We start from the raw sequence: 9,513 nt of genomic DNA, 5'->3' as shown, positions 1-9,513 counted from the left end.
GTCCAATCATGTATTAGGATTTAGGAATAACTCTTTATGTAATCTGTTTTGATTTCATTGATTTTAATAAAAGACTTGTTTTGTTTTTATTACGGGCTCTATCTATTTAAGTGTTTAAATAAGATATACCATAGTTTAGAGTAAAGCTTTTTATGGATTATGATGAGATCATAATAGTGAGACCTAAAAAGATGATAACTCTAAACTTAAATAGTTCCTGGTCATAGGATTACTAACTGGTAATTAATAATCCGCAAAGATCGGTACATACTATGCTTGCTTCATTATGAAGGATGTCTGTTCTCATAGACATTTGTGTGGTGACACTATAGCTAGTATGTAGGTGCTTATTATGGAATAAGTTCACTGAACATGACTCGCACAGCTGAACAACTGATGGAGTTCACTCACATATCAGCAGTTGTTCACATAGTGATAGTTGTACAAGTATCCTTAGACTTGAGGTCATCATAGTCATCTTGTGTACACTGAACTATGCTTTGGTTTAATTCTTAGTCTCCGGGGACAATTATTAGGGCTCTACTGGGTATAGAAATTTGTACACGAAGATAGTGTATGATCAATAAAGGATATACCCCTTCCAGTGAAGGAAGCGAATGTTCAAGGCTGATCCACTTATGCTAGTTCAGGAATCTCTGGCCAGAGTAAATGAAATTAGAAAGGAGTTTCTAATTTGCATAGAACTACGCATAGTAAATGGTAAGCAAGTGATTGAATTAGATAGGCTTGACACGAGATCCATGCCTTGTATTTAATCGGGACATTGTAGGGTAGAAGGAGTTTATTGTACGGTAACTATTCACTGAATAGGTTCTTGGTATTCTAAGCAGTGAATTCATATTATCCGGATAGTCGCGATATTCTGAGAAGTATCCCTCACGATGTAGAATAAATGTGATTAATTAATTAATCATATTTAATAAATTAGAGAATTTATATAAATAATGATAAAATAGTTTTATTATTATTTATTTCTACTACCGGCTTAATATTGAACCTACAGGGTCACACCATAAAAAGAGAATGATTTAATGGTGGAGGAATTAATTAATAATGGCTAATAATTATTTATTTGTGAAATAAATAATTAATTGGAAAATTTAATAATTGATTAAATGAGATTTAATTGATTATAAATTAATTAAGAAAAGTTCTTAATATTATTAATTAAGGATTTAATTTTTGGAAATTAAATCAAGAGAGAGAATTATTTCTAAAGTGTTTAGAAAAAGGATTAATAATTAAAAGGTGTTTTAATTATTAATGAGAATAATAAATTGAATAATAATAATAATATTTATGGGAAAATTTAAGCTGAAAATTTTGCCTATAAATACACTATTATAGACCCTATTTTTATTCGAACCCTATAAACCCAAAAAGTTTGGAAAACCCAATTCTCTCCACCTCCTTCCTCCTCCTTAACATCGTTTTCTTGGTGGATACCGGTGGAGTGCTTCACACTTGAGGAGCAACTGCTAAGGATCTCTGATCGTTGTCTCCGAATTATTTTAAAGGTTAGATCCGATCCCTCGAATTTTTATTCATGATCTGTATGCTTTTATTTGGATTTTATATGTGTAAAAGTGTTTTGCCATGCCCCCGCTGCGATTAAAATCCAACATGGGTTCCTTAGGAAATTGATCTCCCAATTCCTTGTTAACAATATCCAGTTTCCTTTTTGTTCTTTTAGCCAATTCCTTCTTCCTTGGAGATTTCTTCTGTTCTTCAACTTGTTTCCTTGATTCAGTGGCTTCAGAAGGTTGAGAGGAAATCAGTTGAGATGAACTCACAGCCTGTAGCTTGGCTAAGATAGCAATCTGCTCTTTCTTTTGTTTAGCCTTCTTTGCATCTAGGGCAGCTTACTTATTTTATAAATTAATTAAGAAAAGGTTCTTAATATTATTAATTAAGAATTTAATTTTTGAAAATTAAATCAAGTGAGAGAATTATTTCAAAAGAGTTTAGAAAAAGGATTAATAATTAAAAGGTGTTTTAATTAAAAAATAGGGGTGTCACGCATTCCGGGAATGCGTTACACACCTGTGGTGCATTCACGGAATGCGTTACACCTTTTAATTGGTTAAAATGGTTGTAATGCATCACCGGAATGCGTTACAGGGCTTGTAACGCGTTCCAGTAATGTGTTACAACCCGACTGTCCATATTAAAATTGATTTTCTGGGAGTTTCGTAACTCTGTTTTAGGCGTGCAATATACCGTTGGATTCGTTTTTCCGAGACGGATCTAATGGAGTGATTAATTTTAGTTTATATAAAAGTTTTGAACTGTTTATATTTCCATGAAGTGTTTTAAAGCTGTTTTTGACTGTTTTAATTGCTTTTAAATGCTTCATGTGATACATAGAGATGTATAATGCTTAGAACAATATGCTAGATGATGTAATATGCCTACCTTGATGTTTATTCATGTTGATATATGTGATATATGCTTAGTTTATCATGCGATGATAGATTTAGGTGAACTTGAATGAACATAAGGCGTTTGTTAGACAACCTAGTATAGTGAAATTGTTTCATAACCTTAATAACAATATTATGAATACAATCATGAGATTCTTGTGTTTGTGAAACACGTAATTGAATATGAATTTTCGATATGAGAGAAAGGATGATTCTGTCAACAACAGATTTCTATCTATAAGAAAGGGTTATTAAGTGACGCCTCTTGACAATGCTCCACCCGATCTGGGAATCATCTGATTATTGATTATTGATTTGAAATATTTAATTTAAAAGGAAGAATCTCTTTATAATATGATTATGTTTGTAACGTAATATAATCCCTCTAAAATTAAATAATATCAAGTAGTAATTGGCCAATGATACAACGAGCTTGTGTCGGTCATAGCCTTCCAACATGATAGAAAAGTAGTTCTTATTTTTGAATCATTGTCGGTTCATGCTACAGCCGAGGGCTTTGATTTTGAAATAAGAAATACTTGTCTATTACATAGAGATGTGTACATTGAATAAGAATCTAAAGGTCGGTACGTGCTACAGCCGTGGGCCTTTGGGGACTGATTCAACTGTACGGAATGTTGGGTTAGACTTGACTTATAATATTGAGTTTGTCGTGCCACAGCCGTGACTCAATTATTCAAGAGGCTAAAGTTTGATTAGGGAATAACATTAGATGTAATTGACAAGAGTTGTCTACCTATTGAACATTGCATGGCGGTTCGTGCTACAGCCGGGGTTGTGTAATGGAATGTAGGATCCCTATTCCCACTAGCATTATGCATGCTTAATTTTTCACGTAGGGGGTTGAATAAATTAGGTAAACTAGTGGGAGCCACTTATGAATAAAGACCCGATTCATATAGTGTTTTAAAATGAAATCGAATATTTGCTAAGTGTTGTTATGTGTTTATCATTTACAGATTTACTTTGTACGTTATGTCTTCTGCACTATCACTCAGGAGCATACTAGATGCTCACAAATTGACTGGTCCTAATTATGCTGACTGGCTTCGAAACTTGAGAATTGTTCTCAGGATTGAGAAGCTGGAATACGTGATTGACTCACCTAAGCCTACTGAACCTGCTAGTGATGCACATAATGATGAACATATTGTGTATCGTAAGTGGATAGATAATGCAAATGTTGCTCAATGCATCATGCTAGCTTCAATGAACATTGAGCTACAGAAGCAACATGAGCATATGAATGCTCACACTATCCTAATGCATCTACAAGAGTTGTATGATGTGGCGGGAAGGACAGCTCGATATGAGATATCGAAGGAGTTGTTCGGTTGTAGGATGTCTGAGGGATCATCTGTGAATGACCATGTACTTAAGATGATCAATTTGATTGAACATCTTGGACAACTTGGTTTTGCCATGGATGGGGAGCTGAGCCAAGACTTGGTCTTGCAATCGCTTCCGAGTTCGTTCTCGCAGTTTGTTGTGAACTTTCACATGAATAAGTTGGGTGTCAGCCTGCCTGAACTCCACAACATGTTGAAGACTGCGAAATCAAATTTCCCCCTAAGAAGAGTTCTGTTCTTCTAATTGGTGAAGGTTCCAATCCTAAGAAAAGGAAGAGGAACTCTTCCAAGAAGAAGAAAGTAGGTGAAGAAAAGCCGGTTCCACCAAAAGCTGAAGACCCCAAGGGCAAAGTTGTTTGCTTTCACTGTAACAAGGTGGGGCACTGGAAGAGGAACTGCAAGGTTTACCTTGCAGAATTGAAGAAGAAGAAGGGTAGTGAGACTACCGCTTCTGATTCAGGTATGTTCATGATAGAAGTGAATATGTCATTAAATCAAATTTCTACTTGGGTATTAGATACCGCATGTGGTTCTCAAATCTGCAATTTGTTGCAGGGACCAAGGAGAAGTAGGACTCTTGAGGAAGAGGAGGTGATTCTACTGATGGGAAATGGAGCAAGAGTTGCTGCTGAAGATGTAGAATCATTTCATTTACATATGCCTACGGGCAAGACTATTGTTTTAAATAATTGTTATTTTGTTCCCTCGATTGTGAGGAATATTATTCCCATATTAGACTTGGCTGGATTTTCATTTATTATTGAGAATAATGAATGTTCTATTCTCAGAGATAATATTCTTTATGGACGTGGTACTTTAAATAATGGTCTGTATAAATGTGACATAATTTACTTCATATTGAACAAACTAATAAAAGAAAAGGGATGATGAAAATCTCACTTCATAGTGGCACTGCAGTCTCCATTTAGTAGACATGGAGAGAGGACTGCAAATTTGCTAGGAATGGTACACACAGATGTATGTGGACCAATGTCTAAGCAAGCCATGGGTGGATTTTCATACTTCATTACTTTCATAGATGATAGATCTAGATTCGGATATGTGTTTGATGAAGCACAAGTCTGAAGCCCTTTAAAAAGTTCAAAGAGTATAAGTATGAAGTGGAGAAACAAACCAAACATAGTATTATAATTCTTCGATTAGATCGAGGTGGTGAATACTTGAATGGAGAGTTTCTAGATTATCTCAAAGTAAATGGTATAGTCTCCCAGTGGACGCCTCTAGATTGGTATCTGAAAGGAGAAATCGAACTTTGTTAGACATAGTTCGGTCCATGATGAGCTATGCAAATCTTCCAGTATTCCTATGGGGTTATGCATTGGAAACCTCAGCATATTTACTGAATAAGGTGCTTTCCAAATCTGTTCCTTAAACTCCGTATGAGATATGGAAAGAAAGGAAACCGAGTCTTAAACACGTTAAGATTTGGGGATGTCCAGCTTAAGTCAAGTAAGTTGACCCAGATAAGCTGGAATATCGATCCGTAAAATGTAGTTTTGTGGGATATCCTAAAGAGACTTTAGGGTATTACTTTTACACCGATCATCGGGTATTTGTCTCCAGACATGCTACCTTCTTGGAAAAGGAGTTTATCCTTGAAGGAAACAGTGGGAGCAAAATTGAACTTGATGAAGTTCAAGAAGCACAAACTACTACGGATCAAGTGGAAACACCTGTTCTGACTGAACAACCTTTTGTGGAACAGCCCATTCATAGATCAGGGAGAGTGTCTCGCCAACCTGAGAGGTAATATGGCCTTGTCATTGAGAATTACAATGAGTTATCTATCATTGATGATGACGACCCTGTGACCTATAATGAGATTATGAGTAGTGTTGACTCAGAAAAATGGCATAGTGCCATGAAATCCAGAATGGAATCTATGTATGCGGTATACAAAAGATAGATTATAGCAGATGACCAGGTGGAGACCTTTAAGGCCAGGCTTGTGGCAAAAGGATTCAAACAAAGGCAATGGATTGACTTTGATGAAACCTTTTACCTGTAGCCCTGTTATAATCAGTTCGGATTTTGCTTGCGATTGCTGCTTACTACGACTATGAGATCTGGCAAATAGCCAGATGGTTTTCTTTCCAAGAGAAATGAAAACCTAGTGTGTAAGCTGCTGCGAACCATATGTGGTTTAAAGCAAGCTTCTCGTAGATGGAATATCCGTTTTGATGAGACAATCAAAGAGTTTAATTTTATCAAAAACGCAGATGAACCATGCGTCTACAAAAGGGTTAGTGGGAGCGCGGTAACATTTCTTGTATTGTATTGAATTAGAGTTGACACATATAACAACATAGCAGACCCACTCACAAAGCTACTTTATGAAAGTCACTTTGATCGTCATAAAGACAAGATGGGTATTAGATACCAGAGTGATTGGCTTTAGTACAAGTGGGAGATTGAAAGGAATATGTCCTAAGTCCAATCATGTATTAGGATTTAGGAATAACTCTTTATGTAATCTGTTTTGATTTCATTGATTTTAATAAAAGACTTGTTTTGTTTTTATTACGGGCTCTATCTATTTAAGTGTTTAAATAAGATATACCATAGTTTAGAGTAAAGCTTTTTATGGATTATGATGAGATCATAATAGTGAGACCTAAAAAGATGATAACTCTAAACTTAAATAGTTCCTGGTCATTGGATTACTAACTGGTAATTAATAATCCGCAAAGATCGGTATATACTATGCTTGTTTTATTATGAAGGATGTCTGTTCTCATAGACATTTGTGTGGTGACACTATAACTAGTATGTAGGTGCTTATTATGGAATAAGTTCATTGAACATGACTCGCACAGCTGAATAACTGATGGATTTCACTCACGTGTCAGCAGTTATTCACATAGTGATAGTTGTACAAGTATCCTTAGACTTGAGGTCATCATAGTCATCTTGTGTACACTGAACTATGCTTTGATTTAGTTCTTAGTCTCCAGGGACAATTATTAGGGCTCTACTGGGTATAGGAATTTATACACGAAGATAGTGTATGATCAATAAAGGATCTACCCCTTCCAGTGAAGGAAGCGAATGTTCAAGGCTGATCCACTTATGTTAGTTCAGGAATCTCTGGCCAGAGTAAATAAAATTAGAAAGGAGTTTCTAATTTGCATAGAACTACGCATAGTAAATGGTAAGCAAGTGATTGAATTAGATAGGCATGATACGGGATCCATGCCTTGTATTTAATCGGGACATTGTAGGGTAGAAGGAGTTTATTGTACGGTAACTATTCACTGAATAGGTTCTTGGTATTCTAAGCAGTGAATTCATATTATCCGGATAGTCGCGATATGCTGAGAAGTATCCCTCACGATGTAGAATAAATGTGATTAATTAATTAATCATATTTAATAAATTAGAGAATTTATATAAATAATGATAAAATAGTTTTATTATTATTTATTTCTACTACCGGCTTAATATTGAACCTACAGGGTCACACCATAAAAAGAGAATGATTTAATGGTGGAAGAATTAATTAATAATGGCTAATAATTATTTATTTGTGAAATAAATAATTAATTGGCAAATTTAATAATTGATTAAATGAGATTTAATTGATTATAAATTAATTAAGAAAAGTTCTTAATATTATTAATTAAGGATTTAATTTTTGGAAATTAAATCAAGAGAGAGAATTATTTCTAAAGTGTTTAGAAAAAGGATTAATAATTAAAAGGTGTTTTAATTATTAATGAGAATAATAAATGGGATAATAATAATAATATTTATGGGAAAATTTCAGCTGAAAATTTTGCCTATAAATACACTATTATAGACCCTATTTTTATTCGAACCCTATAAACCCAAAAAGTTTGGAAAACCCAATTCTCTCCACCTCCTTCCTCCTCCTTAACATCATTTTCTTGGTGGATACCGGTGGAGTGCTTCACACTTGAGGAGCAACTGCTAAGGATCTCTGATCGTTATCTCCGAATTATTTTAAAGGTTAGATCCGATCCCTCGAATTTTTATTCTTGATCTGTATGCTTTTATTTGGATTTTATATGTGTAAAAGTGTGTTGCCATGCCCCCGCTGTGATTAAAATCCAACATGGGTTCCTTAGGAAATTGATCTCCCAATTCCTTGTTAACAATATCCAGTTTCCTTTTTGTTCTTTTAGCCAATTCCTTCTTCCTTGGAGATTTCTTCTGTTCTTCAACTTGTTTCCTTGATTCAGTGGCTTCAGAAGGTTGAGAGGAAATCAGTTGAGATGAACTCACAGCCTGTAGCTTGGCTAAGATAGCAATCTGCTCTTTCTTTTGTTTAGCCTTCTTTGCATCTAGGGCAGCTTGCTTCTTTTATAAATTAATTAAGAAAAGGTTCTTAATATTATTAATTAAGAATTTAATTTTTGGAAATTAAATCAAGTGAGAGAATTATTTCTAAAGAGTTTAGAAAAAGGATTAATAATTAAAAGGTGTTTTAATTATTAGTGAGAATGATAAAGGGTTAATAATAATAATATTTTATGGGAAAATTTTTAGCTGGAAATTTTGCCTATAAATATACTATTATAGACCCTATTTTTGCCTCAACCAAAAAAATTTACAAAACCCTAATTCTCTCCATCTCCTCCTCCTTCATTACATCATTTTCTTGGTGGATACCGGTGGAGTGCTTCACACTTGAGGAGCAGCTGCTAAGGATCTCCGTTCATCATTTTTGGATCACCATTAAAGACCTCCATATTTCCATTAACGTAAAGCTTCTTAAGGTAAACATACTAAACTCCGAATTAAATATTATTTTTCGCATGGATCCTGCGGAGGGTTTCAGTTTTTTTAAGATTTAAATTTACGTTTTCGCTGCATTTATGTGCTAAAAACCCTTCAGTAAGTGAGCCAAATATAATTTTGGACACTTGCTTACAATTGCCTATTTTTGTGTTGTCTATACCATTAAGCAAATGTATGTCTGATACTTTATGATTTAAAGTAGACATAATAAATCTAGGAAATAAGATTTCCTTACCTCTTGTAGAATGGGGCATAACTAGCCTGGTAGCAAGTTCTTCCAGGATCAATAGACCAACATTCAAGTGTCTGTTGTGGGCTATTAAGAACACCGGCTTTTGCACCACACTTGAGATGTTGTCATATCCTGTCTTTCTACATGTGAAGGCTCTCACTTTGGAATCAAACACAAAGGACCATTCCTTCCTTAGGTTTGTTCTGTTCAAACTTGCTAGATTGATCCTTCCACCATAGTTGATGAAATCCATGAACTTAACTAATTCATCCCGTGTTGGAACCTCCACTAGATTTGCAGTTGGAAGACCCAAAGCTGCATTCACATCTTGCTCATTGAACTCTATTTGTTGGCCTCCAGTTGAGCAAGTCACCACCATTGACACATAGTTGTCATTCATAACTGTCCTTACTACAGCTATTGTCCAAAACTCATGCAGGACATCCAAGTACAAGATTGAGTTAGCAGTTAAAGCACCTGCAAGATAAGATTCAGACAAAAATTTCACAAACCCCTTGAAACTATCTGGGGCTTGGTTAGCATCAGTGAAATCAAGGTAGTTGGCTCCTTGTTTGGGGATTTCAGCTCTAACATTGTTGAGTGCCATTGTTGTTGAGTAAGAAAGAATGGGTAAGAAAAATTAATGAGAAAGAGCTTGAAATGAGAGAAAAATCTGTTTGGAATT

Source organism: Apium graveolens, chromosome 3 (assembly GCF_009905375.1).
Source record: "Apium graveolens cultivar Ventura chromosome 3, ASM990537v1, whole genome shotgun sequence".
Classification (NCBI taxonomy): domain Eukaryota; kingdom Viridiplantae; phylum Streptophyta; class Magnoliopsida; order Apiales; family Apiaceae; genus Apium; species Apium graveolens.
Note: the sequence above shows the minus strand (reverse complement) of the source record.